Source organism: Mustela erminea, chromosome 2, assembly GCF_009829155.1.
Source record: "Mustela erminea isolate mMusErm1 chromosome 2, mMusErm1.Pri, whole genome shotgun sequence".
Classification (NCBI taxonomy): domain Eukaryota; kingdom Metazoa; phylum Chordata; class Mammalia; order Carnivora; family Mustelidae; genus Mustela; species Mustela erminea.
In genome coordinates this window covers 74337127-74359998 of record NC_045615.1, presented here as the reverse complement: position 1 = coordinate 74359998, position 22872 = coordinate 74337127, and the positions used below count along the sequence as shown (strand labels likewise).

At 34.6% G+C, this 22872-nt stretch overlaps 1 pseudogene; it reads right to left on the bottom strand.

Annotated features, from left to right (window-relative positions):
• Positions 1 to 20213: 20213 nt before the first annotated feature.
• On the bottom strand, positions 20214 to 21819 carry LOC116582254 (annotated as a pseudogene).
• Between the last annotated feature and the right edge of the window lie 1053 nt (positions 21820 to 22872).

The window sequence follows — 22872 nt, the reverse complement described above, 5'->3', positions numbered from 1 at the left end:
AACAGGAGAAAAAACAAGTTTAATTTTGTATGTATAGGAGCCCTAGATATATAAAGCTCAAAGACGTGACCAGAGCTGGCAGGTTTTTTTTGCCTTTTTTTTTTTTTAACTTTTTTAACAAGAAAACAATAAATTTGTGAGGAACTGACAAGACATAGGTGTTTGGGCTTAGGATAGTACATTAGTGAAAAAGTAACAAGGTTTGTTTATAGAGACTTCTCAGCCCTAAATTCTCTGTCTCTTGTTATGAGAATGCCTTCTACTCTCCTAGTATAGGGAAGGTGTCTTTCACTTGGGGGATTTATTTCCTGCCTTGCAGGGGGTAATGCAAAGGAGGGTTAGAGTGCCTTTACTCTGACCGTTTTTTTAATTTGTTAAATAATCAAAGTGGCACACTCTGGGGTGGCATGCTCTCTTCCCCCTCAGTACAGATCACATGTCCAGTGTTTAATATACACAGCTTTAATTGTTTTAAGTCTTGAGGACAAACTCATCTTTGATGATTTCATTCTATCTATCTTTTTTTGTTTGTTTGTGTCTAAATCAATAGTCATACTATTGTAATAGTCAATTACATCTCTATGCAGTCACCTTTGTTTATCTATACTGGAATTAGAGAACTTGTCATTCTAAACTTAATAGAGTAATAGACTGTCTTTTGCAGTTACTATTTGCAAATGCCAGATTTCTGCTAATTGAATCTTTTTAGTTTTCTGTATTATCTTTCCAATCAAACTAATCAACAAAACATTTTTGCTTGAAACTTAGGGCTTGGGTACCTGGATGCATAGTAATTACTTTTACTTTGTTATTGTCAAAAGTTGTCAATTAATATTGTGAATTAATATTTATTAATAAATGTGGTCTCGGTTTTACTCTGTCATCAAGAATTAGATTGGACTTTTAAATCCAGTTCCTGTTTATATTGGGAGTGTGATTTACAGCAGATTGGAAATGAGACTGTGGGGAGTCATTAATGAGTGTACATAAAGAAAGAGAAATGCAATAAATAAAATATTTGTTTTCTAGTAAAATATGATTCTTTAAGTAATTGAAGTAATCATACTTAGTTGATGGGTTATCTTTTTTTTTTTAAGATTTTATTTATTTATTTGACAGACAGAGATCACAAGTAGGCAGAGAGGCAGGCAGAGAGAGGGGAGGAAACAGCCTCCCCGATGAGCAGAGAGCCGGATGTGGGGCTCGATCCCAGGACCCTGGGATCATGACCTGAGCTGAAGGCAGAGGCCTTAACCCACTTAGCCACCCAGGCGCCCCTTGATGGGTTATCTTGAAGAAACTATTAATCTCAATGAATCCCAGGTTTATTATCTGTAAAATGGGAATCATACTTCCTGTGTTGTAAAATTATAATGATGATAAATTGAGATAATGTATATAGGGGCCAAGAACAGATTTCAGCAAGATACATGGTGACTAAAAAGGCTACCAGCATAGGGCTAGGCCTATGTTTAAGTCTAAGTAGACTTATGACTTTAATCTTTCCCATCAACTCAGGCCATGCTCGATCAATTTTCCTTCCTTTTGTTCAGATCAACATATTTCTCAGTAGTATCTTTCCTTTGGTCTTCATGTATATTTACATCACCTCCATCAAAAACCAATTATATATGCATATATAGATAGATAGATAGATACAGATACATAGCAACTTGACCCGATCTATTTTTAAAAATCAATATTAGTAAAGTATGATTTTTGCATAAAAAGATGTACTCATTTTAAGGAAAGCTTAGTTTTGGTGAAAAACATATATAAAACACACACACACATATATATATATATATATACAAATATTTATATGTATACACACACATATACACACACACACACACACACACACACACACACACACATATGTATACACCACCACATTCAAGACTTACCACAATAATCCTCTCATGCCTATCTTTAGTCAATACCCATCTCAACTCCTGCCAGAGGAAATCTCAGATATCTCCTTTCCGTATTAGTAGATTACTCCTGCATTTTAAAAGATTTCATATATTTATGTTTATCATATAAATGAAATCACATATACTGTTTTGTGTTTGCCATCTTTTTTAGTAAAACAGTTTTGAGATTTATCTATGCTGTTGTGTGTTGTGTATGGTCTCTTTTATTACTGAGTACAATTCCATTATATTATTATATCATAACTTGTTTATCCATTCACTTGTCATTGGATAGTTTGGGTGTATTTGGAAGTTTTCATGTTGAGCCTTTATAAACAATGCTGCTATAAGTATTATACAAGTGTTTGTGTGGATTTATGTTTTATTTTTTGGGGGTAAATATTTAGGAGTAGATTGTTAGATCATTAGATTATGTATGCTTAACTTATAAGAAACTGTCAAAATGTTTCCCAAATTTGTGGCATTTATGTTCCCATCAGTTTATGAAAGTTCCAGTTTTCTCACCATCACTTTTTGTGTTGTCAATCTTGTAAATTTCAGTCATTCTAATTGATGTGGACTAAAAATACATCGTGGCTTTATCTTGCCTCCTCCCAGTTTTTCTGAGACTTGGAATATGTTGCTTTTTTTTTGTTTTTTTTTTCCTGGGGAATAAACCAGTCATCTATCACCTAGTTTGGATATTAGTTGTCTCTGGAGGATGAGAGAGGGGATCTGGGTAACCTAACGTCTTTTATAGACTCTGAACTGAGGCTGCTCCCATTCATCCTGTCTCTCTGTGGTTTCTGTGCTCCAAATTCTGGGTCCTTTTAGGGAGATTTCTGCAGCCCAGAAAGCTGCTTCATCTGGCCTTTCTCCTCAGTGGGCACTTAGGTCGCAGCTTTCTCTGTACTCTGTCAGTTACCCCTCACCCGTCTGCTTTCTGTCGTCCAAAACTTCGTTGACAACTCTCAACCATCTTCTCTCTAGTGTTCTTTGTTCTTAAGGGTTTGTTAATTAAAAAAAAAAAATGTTCTTTATTTAGATGAAGCAGAAAAAAAGCACATTCGGTTCTCCTCCACATTTAGAGTCTCTTAATTTTTCAACTTTCTCATGTCTTTCTTCACTATTCCACGCAGAAGTTGTCAATGACAATACTAATAATCTCTTTAAGCTTAATTTTAGGTGATTTAATCTGTCTTGACCAAACCTCTTTTTCTTCACCAAAACTCTTTTTGTCCTTCATATTCGTGTCCCAACTCTATGCTTTCCTCAGACTTCTCTTTCATTTCATTTTTGTCTTACAGGCTGATTCCCCTTTCTCCAATCCTTAAATTATATGAACAAGCCTGTATTGGGGAGACGTCAGCATATTTTTATTTTCAGTGACTCTATGATACAAGTTATTTCGGTAAAACTCCATGAGGATTTGGCATCACCACTCTTCAATAGCAGTCTAATTCTCTAAGGGAAGAGAGTTATTGCTCTATATGCGTTGTTGCCTGAGCTCTGCAAGATAAAATGTGGAAGGGAGCTTCATGATAATTCTCTCTAAGGTTCTCTGGTTTCTTTGATTCCAAGAAACTGTCTCGTATATATAATGTGTTGACAGTGAGAAAATTGACCATTTCAAGCAAGATCTAAACCTGGGAATAAAAAAAAAAAGGCAAAATGAGTCTTTTTTCATTTCCTTTCAGAACAGCACACTTTTAAAGCTCTCCTGAGCTAGAAAGAGAAGATCCAGGTCATGAAAATCTCACAAGATTCTGCTTACATTTGCTGTGAACCTAAAACTGCTCTAAAAAATAGTTTATTAAAAGATAAAGAATCTCACAAGAATGGTACTAGAACTGGAAAATATATTTTAGGGAATAATGAAGTGATTAAATTCTTAGTCAACTTTAAAAATGTCTAGTGTGACATAGAAAAAAATTGAAGATTGTATTAAAATCCATTTTCTGAATTCTCTTTAGTTAGCAGTCTGGGAGGTTTAGATAGATATAAAACAAATGCAAAGTAATCTCAGATCTTTAGTTTTGGGTCTGGATTGCTCTGTAATGTATTTGTTTGATTTGCTAATTTCAGAGAAATTATTCTTATTATTTTAATTTTTAACTAAAACCAGTCGCTTTTAATTGGTGTGCTATTAAAACAGTGAATCCTAAGATGCTAGTTAGTTTGTATTTGTAGTAAGCTTTTCGAAAGATACTAAGTGTTAAATGCACTTGCTATTTAACATTTATTACCATAGATATCAGATAACGAAGTCATTCAAGCTACACTGTACTTAGGAAGAAGAAATTGTTCTACAAAAAATGAAGGGAGCTTAGAAAGCTTCACAAACTGGAGATGGTATATGGAAGCTTTCACCTTTAGGTTACTGATGTGAATCTTAGGTATTGATGTGTAAAGCTTATTAGAAACCAAATAATGGTCTCTGACTTATGTTTTTTCAAAAAGGAGGCTTTAAAAATTATGCTAAGATTATTTTAATAATAATATACCATAATTAGGCATGAAAAACCTCTGGTTATTGGAATTTTCAGTAATGTTCTTCTCTATATGACATACTCTTAATTTTATGTAGCTGCCTTTCTCTATAAGGCATTCTTTTCCACAAAATATGAAGCTTCATAATTAAAGAGAATAACTTTATACTTTGTCTAGAAAAATTGGTTTTCTTGATCAGGGATCACTTCCTGTGAGGATTTCTCTTTATGTTGTGGTTTATCCACTTCTTAACCCCTGCAGGGAGTTTAAGAATGATCTCACTTTTAAAGAAAATGATCTCATTTTACATAAAATATTTTCTTGTACCTATGTATATATTTTTTGACATATGAATAAACAAATGAAGTGTTTTACATAAATTCATCTTTCAATTAACTCTTTATAAATATTCCTGTTTTCCCAAGCACAGTATATTAGGCATAGCTACAGTGGCAAACTGTATTTTTATTACTATTTATTTAATTTTTATTTTTTATAACAAATGAATCTGAGCATAGTGAATAGTAATGATGAATAAGCATTTATTGGGATAGAAATCCCCATTGATTAGAACGTGTCTAGCAATAATGCCAGATAGATTGAAGCTCAGTCTTGTTAGAATACTTGTTATCTAAAGGTGAATCAGGGGTAGAGGTGATGTGGTGTGGGGAAAAGGAGGGGATGTGAAAATCCTGCCCGGACTTCACTTCTCATTACCATCTTGCATCTACTTTACATTCATCTTGTTTATTAGCCTCTATTTCAGTTTCTTATCTCCTTCTTAAAAAAAAAAAAAAGATTTATTTTTCAGAGAAAGAGAGAGAGAGAGCACATAAGCACGGAGAGCAGCAGGCAGGGGAGTAGCAGGCTCCCTGCTGAGCAAGGATCATGACCAGGAGCTTAGGATCATGACCTGAGCGGAAGGCAGGTGCTTAATCGACTGAGCCACTCAGGCATCCCATTATATCCTTTTTCCCCCTCCATTATATCCTTCTTAAGGTTGTCATATCCTTATCCTTAAGCATCCTCTCTAAACCTCTTCTAATTTGGCCTTCTGTCCCAAGATACAAGAGGTCCTAACACCTGTTACCTTTGGCCTTTATAGCCAACTGAAGCTATTAAATATGCTCAATGTCCCCACCTTGGGCCTTATTTAGTATTTCTCTCTCTCTTTTTCTTTCTTTTAGCTTCTTTCTGTAGTATTTGACAGTTCTACTACTGCACTTTAAATCTATAATATCCCATAGTTCCCTTCTTTACAACTTCTCTGCTTCACTAAGGAATCCTTTTCAATCAACACCTTTAAATGTAGGTGTTGAAAGAGATACTGTTTTCGGTTCTCTTTATTATTCTCTTTTTTAAAAATATTTATTTATTTATTTATCAGAGAGAGAGAGAGAGAGATGGCATAAGCAGGGGATACAGCAGGCAGAGGGAGAAGCAGGCTCCCTGCTGAGCAAGGACCACCCCCTCCCCACTCCGGTGGGGAATGGAGCCCAAGACCCTGGAATCATGACCTGAGCTTAATGCAGATGCTCAACTGAACCACCCAGGTGTCCCTAAGTAAAAAGTTTCTGAAAGCCTGCACTACATTAAGTACTGTGTTATAAGAAACAGAAGATATGGTCCTGCCTCAAAGAATCACAGTCCAGTGAGGAAGACAGACAAGATGTTAAAGCATTAAAGTATAGTGCAATCCTGTGCCATCTAGAAGAGGAGCTGTATTTCCGTATGGGAATCCAGGAGGAGGATTTATCCTTCCTGTTTCCAATGGATTCCTGTAAAGGTAACACCTAGTGATACTGTGATTTATAATAAGAAATATATGCTTGCTTTTTGTCCTGTTTCTGGCACAGAACTCCTAAAATCCTTACCATTTCTTGTGATGAGAGCCAAAAAGGTGTTTTGATATATTATGAGGTAGTTTTGGAAAACTTCTAAGTTTAGAGACTGGTTGCCGGTCAAGCCAACCATGTGATTGGAGGGTTGGAACTTTTAGTCCCCCACCCCACGACTTCTGGGGAGAAGAAAAAGACTGGAGCTTGAGTTTAATCACCATTGTCCAATGAGTTAGTTGATCATGTTTATGTAATGTAGTCTTTATATAAACCCAAAGGAAGGGTTTGGAGGAGCTTCTGAGTTGGGGAACTCCTGGAGATTTGGTGAGCATAGAAGCTCTGTGCTTCTTCCCATGTACCTTGCCCATGCATCTCTTTCATTTGGCTGTTTCCAAGTTATCTCCTACTAGTAATCTAGTAAGTAAAATCTTTCTTGGAGTGTTTCTTTGAGCTGCTCTAGCAAATAAATTGAACCAGAGGAGGGGGTCCTGGGAACCTCTGATCAACAGCTGGTAATTTCCTTTGGCATCTGAAGTACGGGGGTTGGGGGTGCGGAATAGACTTCTAGAATTAAGCCCTTAACCTGTGGATCTGAGGACGTCTCCAGGTAGATAGTGTCAGAATTTAGTTAAATTATTGGATACCCAAAGACACCTCCCACTACCACTACTAGAATTTGGAGTAGAATCCTAGTTGAGTGATCCTAAGTTTTAACTGGTACTGGAATTCTTTTACACCTGAACTGGTTTTTGAAAGCTTAAGGTAGAGTTACCAGGTGGAAGCAGAGTGAGCAATGTTCCAGGCAGAGGAAACAGTTTCTGCACAGGTTCTGTGGGCGTGTGTAAAAGTATGATATCTGTTGATCTGTTGAGCTAGAATGAATTAATATCACTGGAATCTAGGTCAAGTCTGGGGAAGAGAAGAAAAATGGGAGTAGAGTTAGAAAGAAGCAAGTTTGTAGAATCCTTGTATGACATCCTAAAATGGATGTGCCAGGTTGTAATGGTTACTCCTTGACCTTGATCTGAGGAACATTTCTTTCTTTTTTTGTGAGAACACACTCACCAATTTAATAAGGAAAATCCCACTAAATAAATGGAATTCACTGAACATAATGCTTTTCTGGGGGCCAACTTCATGAAATTGCTGAGCTCTTCTAGTAATAACCAAGTCATTACTAATTCCCTTTTGATTCAGCATCCCCTCAACACACACATGTTCAGGATTAGAAAGGTGGCAATAATATCTCACATATCGTTTGAACCATTTTGCAGAATCAAATTTATATAAACAAAAGTAAAAGGAGGGATGGCTGGGTAGCTCAGTCCTTAAGCAGCTACCTTTAGCTCAGGTCATGATCCCAGGGTCTGGGATCGAGCCATGCATCTGGCTCCCTGCTCAGTGGAGAGCCTCCTTCTCCCTCTCTCCCTCCCCCAGCTGTTGTTCCTTCTCTCACTGTGTCTCTGTCAAATAAATAAATAAAATCTTAAAACAAACAAACAAACAAACAAATAAACAAAAGACAAAAAAGTAAAAGGCTTTGAGTGTATATGCACAGGAATGAGAAATGTCCTCTTGAGGGTAGCAGCAAAAAAGAAAGACAGAAACCCTGAATTTCCATCACTAGCAGGATGATTGAATAAGTGTGATGCATCCTTTTTATGGTCTATTATACGACTGTTAAAAAACAGCCTCTATTAGACCTACTGATTTAAGGGATTACCATGGTGTTTTGTTAAATGAGAAGAGAATGAGCTTGTGATGGCCTTGTCATTATGCTGCCTCCCTTCCTCAAGTTTTGGGGTGAAAACCTGATTTGGAAACAATGTGAACTGTATTTCCATTCTTGTTTTGGTTGACATTTTTCCCCCATGTTGGATCTCATTTTTCTTGAATAATGGCCTTCTCCACATTGGCAACTTGTACTGGTAATGTGTTGTTTCTTACTGATGTTAGGATTGTGAAACTAATTTCAAAAAGAGCATGGTTTCTTCACTTTTAATTTCTCTGCATTCATTTCGTTTTTAAAGTACATTTTCCCCCATTCTATCTCATCAACTTTCAACTACCACACTCCTATTTCTCTAGATGATATATTATTTGCATCTGCACAGATCCACATAATGCTAAAACCCTGGAGGTGTGATTATCCTGAAGCACAAATTAACATTTGCATCAGCTGTCTGCAGGAGTGGTGAAAAATGCTTTTTCAGTGTTGCTGCCCTGGAAGGAGTTTCATAAATTTTCCTATATATAGGTGGAGAAGAACAATTTCTGACTTAACTACCACCTGTAAGATTTTCCTATTATTCAGAGGCCTTTCCTTTTGACTGTCTTTACTTTTTCATTACCATATGCTCCAGAATGAGAAATCAAAATTATTTTACTTTGTGTTTTTGCTCTTTGCATCTTTAAGTGGGCATCATTAAATAGTTTAGGGAAATTGTTCAAATTAAGTAGCAATTAAAAGACCCTGTTTTCTAAAATCGTGCATAATACTAATGGTCTTTTAGGTGTGTTTTTCCAAATTTTCTTTCATTTAAACTTTCCTACAGAATGTTGTATATGTGGCCTTGAGCCTGTAAGCATTTAGATAGGAAAATCTTTTAAGACACAGTATTCAGACTGTGGCTCTGCCAGACCTCTGGATTTCTTCATCCGGCTTTTGCCTCACACTTCTGGTCATCTTATAACTCTTGTCACCTAATCATACACTGAATAAGACCACAGCAAGGAGCTTAAACTCAAATGGTCTGTTATTTTTTCATGCCTTTAAAAAGTAGGTTAATGCTATAAGAAAGGTTGAAATAATGTGCTAAAATATTTTAGAGTGTCTGCAATTTTAAATCACTCATGTTTCTACTCTTCCCTTCCTCCTTCATGATTTACTCAATCAATTCAGTTAATTATATTTTCCATTTTGTTAATATTTTTCTTGGAGGACTGATTTCTTTATAGCATTGGACCTATTGATCTGTTGTAATGTGCATGGTTTTTAGCCATTTCTGAGAAATCCGTAGCCAGATGAATCTTTGTTTTTCTTCTGTGTTCGATTTAGAGGCTTGTATTAGCACTATCATTTGAGATTTCATTATTGTTATAAAATATTTGAGCGCCAATTTTTTCATATGGTCATTGATAATTGGGGTTTTACCTATTTTATAATGAGAACAGAAGTCTTCAAACACAGACATCTTTGAGTCTAATTACAGAATGGTATAACTATTGGTAATGGGTGATTCATTTCTTCAGTTTAATTTAAAATCTGGAGCTTTTCTTTGCTTCCCCAAATTTTACTTATGGTCAAAAGCATAATAAGAAGTAGTACATGGATTAATTGTGAAGAAAACGGTCTCATTCTCATCACTTTATATTACTATAGAAGAGTCAGATGAGGGAAAAGGTATGGCATAGGCCCAGTTGTACATAGCCATTATTTGATCAAATTTCTTTGGGATTTGTATATATTCTGTCTCAACTCTTAGAGTCAGTGCTATGTAAAGGGAGGGCACATCAAAAAACTCTTATCCCAAGTTATTTTACTTAGGCACCAGAGACATCTCTTTCCATCTCCATTTTCTTTCAGAAAGCAATGCCTGGTTGAAATGGTAAATAGTGGAACATAGGTCTGTAAGGATTAAAATGAAATCTGTTAAATAGTATATTTATGGGATCTATTAATATGTGTTAAGCATTTTATATAAATCAAGCTCTCATCATGGTAGAGGAAACAGACACATAAAGAGAATTATTATGCCATATGGTACATGCCATGATAGAGGCGTTGGTTCAGGGTGATAAGCAAGCACAAAACCAGCACACAAATCGGACTAGGAGAATGAATAAAGGCCTCTTGGAGAAGACAAAGTCTGATTCGTCTTTTTGGTGAGCGGGTGCCGGGGTGGCTCAGTGGGTTAAGCATCTAACTCTTGGTTTCAGCTCAGGTCAGGATCTTAGGGTCTTGGGATCAAGCCCCAGTCTGACTTTATGCTCAGTGGGGAGTCTGCTGGAGATTCCTCTCCCTTTCTGTTTCTTTCTGTCCCTTCCCCTCCCACACCCACTCCTGTACTTTCTCCCTCTCACTCTCTAAAAGCCAAACCAAACCAAACCAAACCAAACCCTTAAAAAAATAAAATTGGTTAGAAATGAGCCAGTTGCAAATTGAAAGGAAGGCAGAAGGAACACACCAGCAATGAATGGAGGCTAAAATAATAATAATAATAATAATAATAATAATAATAATAATAATACTAGAAGAATTCTAATATTTATTTAATATTTACCATAGGTCAGGTACTTCTTTAAGTGATGCGTTAAACTATTTCATCTCCCCAACAAATATATTAAGCAGCTATTTCACTGAATGTTTAAGTAAATTACCCAATGTTACATGGCCAGTAAGTGACACAGCCATATTGCTTGACTCCAGAGTCCATATTTTAAGCACTGTACTATATAGCATCTTGCTATAGTTCACTGATAGTTGTAGTGAGTTGTTAGTGAATTAAAATTACTGGACTTAAAATTGGGGACAATGCTAAGAGTTAGTGGCTTGAAGAAGGCATTTTTAGGGGAAAGGTCAGGTCCCCCATGAAGCTGAGTCTAGGATTCTTTAAGCAGTTCAAGAAATGAGCAATGTGTCTGTCTGAACAGACAATATAGTGGGTTTCTATATTGGGATGAGGTTCAGGGTGGTAGATTGTCTGTAGTAGGGGCATAGGGGATGGGTGTTGACACCCAGTTAGAAAGTCAGTGTTTCAGGTTTAGGTCTTGAGATTCTAATAAAGTACTTATTTGTAATAGAAAAAACTACTAAGGAATCCTCATTTTTGGAATGTGCCTATCACTTCAACAAATGTTTTACATATATAATCTCCCTTTGGTCTTATTCTCATAGCAAATCTGCCATGTGGGTAGTACCCTTATTTTGAGAAAATGGAAAGTAAGATATGTTATGAAATGTGGTGGTGTAACTTGTTTTGCACTCCCATGCTTGTTTTTTTTTGTTTGTTTTTTTTCCAGGACACTATGGTCCTTCCAGCTATTATTGTCAAGGTGGTGAAACATTGACCTTAAAGTTTCCTTTCATGATGAGAGTTCAGAGGTCAGTGCACATGAGTGGGGAAGATATTCTTTGGACTTCATAAATCTGTAGAACTTTTTTCATTATAATGCTCTTCCTATGGAGAAATTCTAAGGGAAATTATTGGAAATTTAGAAGTTTTATTAGTCTCTTAACAAGTCTTTATTCCTCTTTTATGTGTCAAAACCTTAAGATATATTAGTAAATGAAACACAGAATTCCACAATTCTATTGTGGGAAAGGTAGATGATAAAGTAATACATAAATAGTATAGTATGAGGTAAGAAATTAGTGATAGAAATCAGGGTATGAAGCATCAAAATTATAATGTTTAAATAGGGTTCTCATGGTAAACATCATTTAGCAGTTGACACTGAAGAAGAATAATAAAAAAAAGGTCATGTCTATATTCAAAGACTATCTGTTATTTCCATAAAGCTGTGTTCAGAGTCTTATTGCACTTTTTTTAGAAGGCCAAATGTTTGGGGATTTTTCTTTCAGCCAATGCTATGCCTATTTTAGCCTTGTCCAGCAACAACACTAATGACCAGACCTGTATAGCCCCAGCCCTGCTGCTGGGGTTGAATTGATGGGACAAGATCATGTAATCTTTTGGGAACGCTTTTCCACTGCTAAGTCGGTTCTGAAAATAACTAGTGCTTCACTGGGCAGAATGAAATTTTAGAAGATTATGCGAATATTATGCTATATTCTTCCTAATTAAATCCATCCCGTTTGGTCTGGCCATATGATGTGGCCCAATGCCCTGAGGGGTGGATTTACCTGATTTCTGTTCTGTCACCCACATGATGCAAAGAACCAAATGAGCTGAGAAGCACCTGTCACTATTTACAACCATGTTCCTTTGGTATTTGCTTGATTCCTTTAAGAGTAAACAAACTTTGTGAATTTAATGTTGTATACACACTTGGAAATATTTTTTTCCCCCTTGTACCATAATGTTGTCAGCTGTATTTACAAATTCTGGTGACCTTGGCAAGTATATTTTTCCCCCTTTGCACCCATCAGGAATAGAAAGACTCCAAGAAAATATCATATTCATGAGGGACAGTTTGAATGTAACCAAACAGACAGATGTTTAAAAAAAAATGCTTTTCTTAATCAAATATGGTCTGTGGTGCACAGAATATCACAGGATTTGATAAAAGCCCAAACTACAGAAGCCTCATTGAGCTGAAATACAAGTGTGCCATGGCTTGTTAACAGAGCTTAACAGCTTGTATACTCTTTCACCCTCTTACATGCCTAATAGAGTAATAAAAATGTATGAGGAATAAAAAATGCTCTGATTTGTGAAACACAAAATCTCTGCTGTGAATTAGAACAGTTTTTGGAGCTACTACATTTTTATATGTAATTTGAACTGTAACTAACAATTTGTAGAGAGCTAATGTACATGCATGCAAGTTTTATTTGAATATGTGTATCTATTTACCATTCACCATCATTAATATATAGGCACACATTTTTAAAATCAAGGATAAGGTTTGGTTTCTAAATGAATTTTTTAGTAAAATGACTAACTGTTAAACACACACACAGACACACACACACACACACACACACACACACACACACACAACCAAAAACATTTAGAGAAGAGTTTTAAATAAATTAAATCTTTTGTTAACATTCCTCATAATTTAGCCACCACTTGTGATAATGAAGTGATGTGTATTATTAAGGATGAAAACACTTTCCAAATGTTGGCACTATTATCAAACTCTTAAAAAATGCAGCTCATAAAAATTTGTATCATGATCTTAGAGTAGTTATTGCATTTCCGCAAATGTTTCTCCTGCATTAGGTCTGTCAAAGTAATAAAGAACAGAAAGTTACTGCTTAATTCTTTTTCCTAAAGTGGGATGAATGGATTTTAGAGGCTGACTAACTTCCTGCTCTGGAGTGATCCATTATAACTATACAGGTCAAAATTGATTTTTATAATCATTGAAGAGTTACAAATAAAACAGTAGATAAATATCCATGAAACAATATACCTTTCCCTCATTGTTTTCCTGCAGTTACCAAACTAGGAAAAACCCTAATAGATAATTCATATTTTTTCCAAATTACAATTTTATTTTATAATTATTATTGTAATCACACAATGTGTGTGATAACTTTTTCTTCTAAATAATGGGGTTTTTAGAAATTATTACAGTTCAAGTGTATGTATTCTGATCGTGAAAGAATCAGAGATCTATGTTAAAAATATATTTTTTGGTGGGGTGCCTGGCAGGCTCAGTCAGTGGAGTATACAACCCTTGATCTTGGTGTTATTAAATTCGAGACCCATGTTGAGTGTAGAGATTACTTAAAAATAAAATCTTACCATGTGAGGAAGTGGTGATGCAACATGGGGGCTTAAGTGGGTAGAAGAAGAATCAATGAAACAAGGTGGAATTGGGAGGGAGACAAACCATAAGTGACTCTTAATCTCACAAAACAAACTGAGGGTTGCTGGGGGGAGGGGGGTTGGGAGAAGGGGGTGGGATTATGGACATTGGGGAGGGTGTGTGCTTTGGTGAGTGCTGTGAAGTGTGTAAACCTGGTGATTCACAGACCTGTACCCCTGGGGATAAAAATATATGTTTATAAAAAAAAAAATTAAAAAAAAAAAAATCTTACCTGTTTTGGAGACTTTCCTTTCCCTAACTACTATCCACTTACCTTTTTCTTATAGATACTACTATAAATTTCATGGTGGACTATGATAATTTTACTACTATATAAATTTAAAATTTTAAAAATGAATATTTTTGTTAACTTATATTCCATGATTGTGAGCATAATGGATGGTCACTGGAAAACGAAAGTAAAGCAAAACTCTACAAAATAGGAGGATCCATTACTCAAATAAAACTAAGTCTAGCCACTTAGGAATAGCAGCTGTTAAAGATTTTTACATATACATCCAGACTTTTTCTAATATACCTCCATATGTAACATATATGTGTACATATATATATATATATATATATATATATATATATAACTATCAATATAATTCTATTCATTGATATTTAATGATGTGTTTATTAAATATGTATTTATATGTAAATATATGTACCTATATAAACCAAAAAGGTTTTATAACATAAAGATAATTTTATAACCAATCTTTGCTTATGGGAATTAGGAATAAGCAATAAAACTTGAGTCTTTATGGGTAGGTAGAGAAGAGAGCCACAACATTAAACTTTTACTTTATTCTTTTACAAAAAAATTCTTCCCCTATATATATAGTAAAACAGAGAATAAAGAAAAATGATTATATTTAAATGAACTCTAATGTCTGCACTCCCAGCTTTAGCCATTCTTCAATTTATATGCTATCTCTATATTAAAACCTGCCTTATTTCTTCTTTTTCCTTGAAATATTACAGAGCTGTGCCTTCTTTTTCACTATATCACATTAATATTTATGAGGGATGAGGATACAGTAAGTAAATGCTATTGATTAATTGGTGATATATTTGATACCCTCTAGGATGGGGCAACTGTATTCATATAAACATGAAGTCTTCCATAAAGGAAACATAATGTTTCCTTTACTTGTGACTTTCATCAGCATTTAATGAATGAAATACATATTTCAATCCTTTTATGACATCACAGATTATTTTAGTTTATATTCTGTCACATAAGATGGGTTTTTTTTTTGAAAATTCTGCTTTATAACTTGTGAAAGGAGGTGAGACCTGTAAATATCTTTAGTCTCAATATTTTTATTTTATTTTTTTTAAATTATAAGCATCCCAAAATAATAAATAATGTAGAATCTTAATAAATCAGAAGCAGTGCTTTTTAAAAATTATTACATTATTTTACAGAATAACAAATATATACTTAAAATTTAATTTTTATAACTAAATAAGCATAAAACTAAAAAATGCTATTACATTAATCCATATACATTACATTCATCTGTAGCAAGCACTGAAGTCTTTTCTTTAAGAATATTTTTATTTTAATTTTAATAGTCTTTATTTTTTAGAGTAGGTTTAGGTTCACAGAAAAAAATGGGTGGGAAGTACTGAGATTTCCTATATTCTCCACTTCTCATACACATCCCCCCCTACTATCAAAGTCTCATACCAGCGTGATGCATTTGTTACAGTCAATGAGCCACATTTATACATCATTATCACTCAGTTTGTAGTTTACATTACTGTTCACTCTTGGCGGTATATGTTCTCCGGGCTTGGACAAATATATAGTTATAACTATTTACCATTATAGTATCATACAGATTTGTTTCACTGTCTTCTAATTATCTGTGCTTTGCCTATCCATTTCTCTCTTTTGTACCCCCTGGAAAGCACTGATCTTTTTACTGTCTCCATAGTTTTGCCTTTTCCAGAATGTCCTAGAGTTAAAATCATATAGTATGTCACCTTTTCAGATTGCCTTCTTTCACTTAGTAATATGCATTTAAGGTTTCTCAATTTCTTTTTATGGCTTAATAGTTCATTTCTTTTTGGGAACTGAATAATATTCCTATTCCATTGTCTGGATATACTGGTTTATTTACCCATTCATTAACTGAGAGACATCTTGTTTTTTTCCAAGTTTTGGCAATTATGAATAAAGCTGCTGTGAACATCTGGGCACAGGTTTTTGTGTAGACATGTGTTCAACTTGTTTGGGTAAATACCAAGCAGCATAACTGCTGAATAATATGATATGAGTATGTTTCATTTTATAAGAAACCACCAAACTGTTTTTCAGAATGGCTGTTTTTGTGTTCCCATCAGCAGTGAATAAGAATTCCTATTGCTCCATATATTGGCAGCATATTGTCAATGTTCCAGATTTTGGCTGTTCCAATAGATTTTTAGTAGTATGTCATTGTTTTAATTTGTAATTCCCTAATGATATATGATGCTAAACATCTTTTCATATACTTATTTGTCATCTGCATATCTTCTTGGATAAAGATCAACCCTTTAGGCTATTTTTTAATTGGGTATTTCTTATTGTTGAATTTTAAGAGTGCATTTATATTTAGGATAATGGTCTTGTAAGATATATCTTCTGCATATATTTTCTCTGTTCTTCTCCAATTGTCTATTTCATACTGTGTGAGTATTGAAATTGTATTTTTCAAGGAATTCATCTGTATCATCTAAGTTATAAAATTTTAGGGCCAGGGTTGTTTGTAATAGTCTTTTATTATTCCTTTAATGTCCATGAGATCTATAGTGATGTCCCCTTTTTCATTTCTGTTATGAGTAATTTTTATTTTATCTCTTTTCTTTGCAGTTAGCCTAGTTAGAAGCTTATCAATTTTATTGATCTTTCAAAGAACTTGCTTTTGCTTTTGTCGGTTTTCTCTAAATGTCCTGTTTTCAGTTTCATTGATTTCTGTTGTAATTTTTATTTTTTATTTTATGTAGCTTCAGATTTAATTTGCTCTTCTTTTTGTAGCTTGCTAGAGTGAAAGCTTAGATTACTGATTTTAGAACTGTATTTTTAAAAATATGTGCATTTAGTGCTCTAAGTTGCCTTCTAAACCTTGCTTTCCCTGTATTCCACAAATTTTGATGTTATATTTCTATTTTCATTCAATTTAAAACATTTAAAATTTTTTCTTGAGATTTGTTCTTTGACTCCTATATTATTTACAAATATTTAACCTTCCAAGTGTTTTTGGGATTTTCCAACTATGTTCAGTTACGAATTTCTGGTTTAATTCTATAGTGGTCTAAGATCAACATTGTATGATTTCTTTCATATTTGTTATGAGGTGTTTTATGCCCCCAAATAGAGTCTAGACGAATGTTTTATGTGAACTTGAGAAGAATATGTATTCTGCTGTTATTGAATGAAACAGTTGATTGATAGAAACAGTAGATAACTATATTAGTTGTTTGGTGGTGCTGTTGAGTTCATCTTTGTCTTCACTGATTTCCTGCCTGCTCCTCCGTCCATTTCTGATAGAGGGATGTGAAAGTCTCTAACTACAGTAGTGGATAGATCTAATTCTCCTCATGATTTATCAATTTTTGCCTTAAATATTTTGACACGCTTGTTAGATACAAACACATTAATGATTGCTATGTCTTCTTGGAGGATTGACCTATTTATTGCGATGCAATACTCCTTTTTAGCCCCAACAACTTTACTTGTTCTGAAGTCTGCTTTGACTGAGACTAATGTAGCAACTCCTGTTTTTTTGTGATTAGTGCAAACATGGTATACCTTCCTTCATGAGTTTAATTTGTTTCCATATTTAAAATGAGTTTTTTTAAAAAAAGTTAATGTGGGTTTCTTGTACACAATTTATAGTTGGGTTTTTGTTTTTGTTTTTTGATCCATTCTGATAATGCCTGTCTTTTAATTGACATATCTCAATCATTTATGCTTAATCTGAATAATGGTATAATGAAGTAATATCTACTATATCTGTTACCATTTTCTATATGTTCATACATTTGTCTTCCACTCTTTTATGCCATATGTGGTTTTATTTTAGTATTTTATGTGAACTCATTTTCTCTCCTTTTTTTAGCATATCAGTTATACTTAAAAAAATTTTTAAGTGGTTGACCTAGAATTTACAGTACACATTTACAACTAATCCAAGCCCACTTTCAAATAACACTATTCCATCTCATGATAGTAAATGCCTTATAATAACAAAATAATCCTAATTCCTTCCTCCTAACCTTTATATTATTGCTATCACTCATTTATCTTAAATATAAACATATATAGATACATATGCATATGGAGTGAATACTGTGTTTCTATTATTCTGAACAAACGTTTGATCAATTGATCTCTAGATCAATTATGAGCAAGAAAAATAACAGTTTTAATTTTAATTAAAAGTCTTAATTTTATCTTTACCTAGTCCTTCTCCAATTATGTGGATCATGGTTTCTGATTGATATAAGTTACTGCCTCTATGAAGAAGTTTGACATTTCTTTCAAGAAAAGTTTACTGGCAACAAATTCCCTCATTGTCTATTTGTCTGAGAAAGTCTTTATTTCTTTTTTTGTTGAAGGATAATTTTGTAGGGTGCAGAATTCTAGATTTGTGTTTGTTGGTTTTCTTTTATATGTTTTAAGTGTTCAAGAGCAAAAGCTTCTGCACAGCAAAAGAAACAATCAACAAAACAAAGAGGCAACCCACGGAATGGGAGAAGATATTCGCAAATGCCACTACAAAAGGCTGATATCCAAGATCTATAAGGAATTCCTCAAACTCAACACACACATAACAGATAATCATGTCAAAAAATGGGCAGAAGACATGAACAGATACTGCTCCAAAGAAGACATACAAATGGCTAACAGACACATGAAAAAATGTTCATCATCATTAGCCATCAGGGAGATTCAAATCAAAACCACATTGAGATACCAACTCACACCAGTTAGAATGGCCAAAATTAACAAGACAGGAAACAACAAATGTTGGAAAAGATATGGAAAAAGGGGAACCCTTTCACACTGTCGGTGGGAATGTAAGTTGGTGCAGCCACTTTGGAAAACAGCATGGAGATTTCTTAGGAAATTAAAAATAGAGCTTCCCTATGACCCTGCAATTGCACTACTGGGTATTTACCACAAAGATACAGATGTAGGGAAAAGAAGGGCCATCTGTACCCCAATGTTCATAGCAGATAGTCACAGTCACCAAACTGTGGAAAGAGCCAAGATGCCCTTCAATAGATGAATGGATAAAGAAGATATGGTCCGAATATACAATGGAGTATTATGTCTCCATCAGAAGGGATGAATATCCAACTTTTGTATCAACATGGACAGGACTGGAGGAGATTATGCTGAGTGAAATAAGTCAAGCAGAGAGAGTCAATTATCATATGGTTTCACTTACTTATAGAGCATAAGGTATTTCATCGAAGACATTGGAAGAAGGAGAAGAGAAGTGAGCTGGGGGAAATTGGAGGGGGAGACAAACCATGAGAGACTTTGGACTCTGAGAAACAAACTGAGAGTTTTGGAGGGGAGGGAGGTGGAGGTTGGGTGAATGTGGTGATGGGTATTAAGGAGGGCATGTATTGCATGGAGCACTAGGTGAGGTGCATAAACAATGAATCTTGGAACACTGAAGAAATAAAAATTTTAAAAAAGTGTTTCACTCTATTCTTTCTTGCATAATTTCTTTTATTATTATTATTTTTTATTGTGTTAGTCACCATACAATTCATCATTAATTTTTGATGTAATGTTCCAGGATTCATTGTTTATGTATAACACCTAGTGTTCCATGCAATATGTGCCCTCCTTACTGAAAAGGAAGTCAGATGTAATTATCTTTGTTCTTCTGTAAGGAAGATATATTTGTCCTCTGCCTTCTTTCAAGATTTTTCGTATACATTGCCCATTTATTCTTGAATGCTGTCTAATTTGTCCATTAGACCTTAGCATATTAATCATAGTTCCTTTAAATTCCCAGTTTGATGATTCCAAAATCCTTGCTAGATTTGATACTGGTTCTGATGATTGCTCTGTCCCTTGATACTGCATTTTTACCTTTTAGTATGCCTTGTAATTTTGTCTTGTCAGAAATTATGTACTGGGTAAAAGTACCTGGCCCTGGTTCTTTTGGAGATTTCTGTTCTAGTAAATTGTGATTGTTGGTACAGGTAAACCTTGGAGGGATTGTGTGTTTGGCTCCAGAAGGCTGCAATAAAACAAATATTGCAATACAACGAGTCAAATGAATTTTTTAGTTTGGTTTCCCAGTGAATATGAAAGTTATGTTTCTATTATATAGATACCAATATGTATGCTACCCATCATCTGACCTTTCAGGGAAATGATTGCTAAAGGCTGGGAGAGCTGTGTCAATTTCTTAAAATAAGACAAAACATGAAGTCTGCTGCATCAACTGTGACTCTTCCCTTCAAAAATAGTTTCTCTGTCGCATGTGATGCTGTTTGATAGCATTCTTTCAAAACAGGAGTCAGGATCCTCTCAAACCACGCTACTGCTTTGTCAAATGATTTTAAGTCTAATCCTTTGTCATTTCAAAAATTTTCATAGTGACTTCATCAGGGATAGATTCCATCTCCAGAAACCACTTTCTTTGCTGAGAAGCAACTCATCTGTTCAAGTTTTGTCATGACATTGCAGCAATTCACTGTTCTCTTAAGGCTCTACTTCTAATTCTAGTTCTCTTGCCATTCCCACCACATCTGCTGTTACTTTCTCCACTGAAATCGTAAAGCCCTTAAAGTCATCGATGACTATTGGAAGCAACTTCTTCCAAATTCCCATAAATGTGAAATTTTGACCTTTTCCCATGAATCTCAGATGTTCTCAATGACATCTAGAATGGTGAATCCTTTCCAGAGGCTTTCAATCAACTTTGCCCAGATCCATCAGAGGATCTCTATGGTAGCTAAAACCCTATGAAATGTATTTCTTAAATAATAAGACCTGGGAGTCAAAATGACTCCTTGACCTATGGGCTGCAGAATGGATGTTGTGTTAGCTAGCAGGCATGAAAACAATATTTATATCATTGTACAGATCAATCAGAACCCTTAGGTGACCAGGTGCATTGTCAATGAACACTAATCTTTTGAAAAGAATCTATTATCCCTTAAGCACTAGATCTCAACAGTGGGATTAAAATATCAGTAAACTAGGTTTTTAGCAGATGTGCTGTCATCCAGGCTTTGTTTTTCCATTAATAGATAACAGAAAGAGTAGGTTTAACATAATTCTTAGGGGCCCTAGGAGTTTTGGAATGATACATGAGCATTGGCTTCAGCTTAAAGTAACCTGCTGCATTAGTCACCAACAAAAGATCTAGCCTGTCCTTTGAAGATTTGAAACCAGGTATTGACTTCTCTCTAGCTATGAAAGTTCTAGAAGTCATATTCTTCTGCTAGAAATCTGTTTCATTTACATGGAAAATCTGTAGTTCAGTGTAGGCACCTTCATGTATTATCTTACTAGTTCTTCTAGATAATTTGCTGCAGCTTTTACCTTAGCCCTTGCTGCTTCACTTTGCACTTTATGTTATGGAATAACCTGTTACCTTCCAACTTTTCTTTTGCATTGTCCTCACCCCACTCAGCCCTCACAGAATTGAGAATTAGGGCCTCACTCTGGGATATGCTTTGTCTTAAGAGAATGCTGTACTGTTTGGTCTTCTATCCAGACTGCTAAAACTTTCTCCATATCAGCAGTTAGTCTGTTTCATTGTCTCATCATTTGTGTGTTTACTTGAGTGGTACTTTTAATTTTCTTCAAGAACTTTTCCTTTGCATTCACAACTTGGCTAACCATTTAGTGCCAGGGGCCTTGCTTCCAGTTTGTCTCTGTTATCAGCATGTCTTCCTCACTAAGCTTAATCATTTCTAGATTTAGATTTAAAGGGAGACCTGGGACTCTTTCATTTGAACACTCAGAGGCCATTGTAGGGTTGTTAATTGGCCTAATTTTGATATTGTTATGCCTTAGGGAATAGAGAGGCCTAAAGAGTAGGAGACAGAGAAATGACTAGTCAGTGGAGCACACAACATTCATTAGTTAAGTTTGCTGTTTTCATGAGTGTGGTTTGTAGTGCCTCAAAACAATTACAATAGTAATATCAAAGATTGCTGATCACTATAACAAATAAAGTAATAATGAAAAAGTTTAAAATATTGTGAGAATTACCCAAATTTGATACAGCATCATGAAGTGAGCCAATGCTATTGGAAAAAATGTGCTGATAGCCTTGCTCAATGCAAAGTTGCCACAAAATTTCAATTTGTAAAACCAAAAAAACACAACTTCTATGAAGTGCATTTAAGTAAAGGCACTCTTATAGTCACCTCTGTTTCCCCAATATATCTTTCTAGATATACAGCAAGATAAAATGTGATTTATAATTACAAAAAATGTTATTTTATTGATCCAAGCACATAAGAAACTATTTTGCTAATGCCTCTTGGTTACTTTAATTTCCTAAAGGCTTCTTATAGACAATGGTCTTTAAGAAGATCATTCTTTTCCACATCAATCTTAATTTTTATATGGGTTGTTATATATTTCACTTTTCTCTGTAGCCCAACAGTAAGTAAAAGTAGCATACATTAAAGAAACTATGAGTTTAAGAAAATTGTATTTTGTATAGTATCTGTAGATCCTTCATAGGGTAAAAATAGATCATTTCATGAACTCTGTATTACAGTAATACTTGGACATACGATTTGCATCTGTTTTTATTTTGTGAATTCTATTCTCTGATGAAGCAGGATGTGAACTGCTGTTTTTAAATCCTATTGGGCTGGCCACTTTTTCAGAATATAAGAAAGATCAAGAGTCATTGCATTTGCTTAAATTTTCTGTGGCTGAAGGATTTTTATTAATGTTATTTTCCACTGATTGTTTCAAGATGCCTGTCACTAGTGCTGTAAGCAATTCAACAAGTATTTCCTGAATGAGTCAAGTTCTCAGCATGAAATTTTTCTTTTAAATGAGAAAAAGAAATCTCTAAATAGTGCTTAATGATATGCTTTTGCAAGCGTCATTTCCCCTCCCAAAAAGA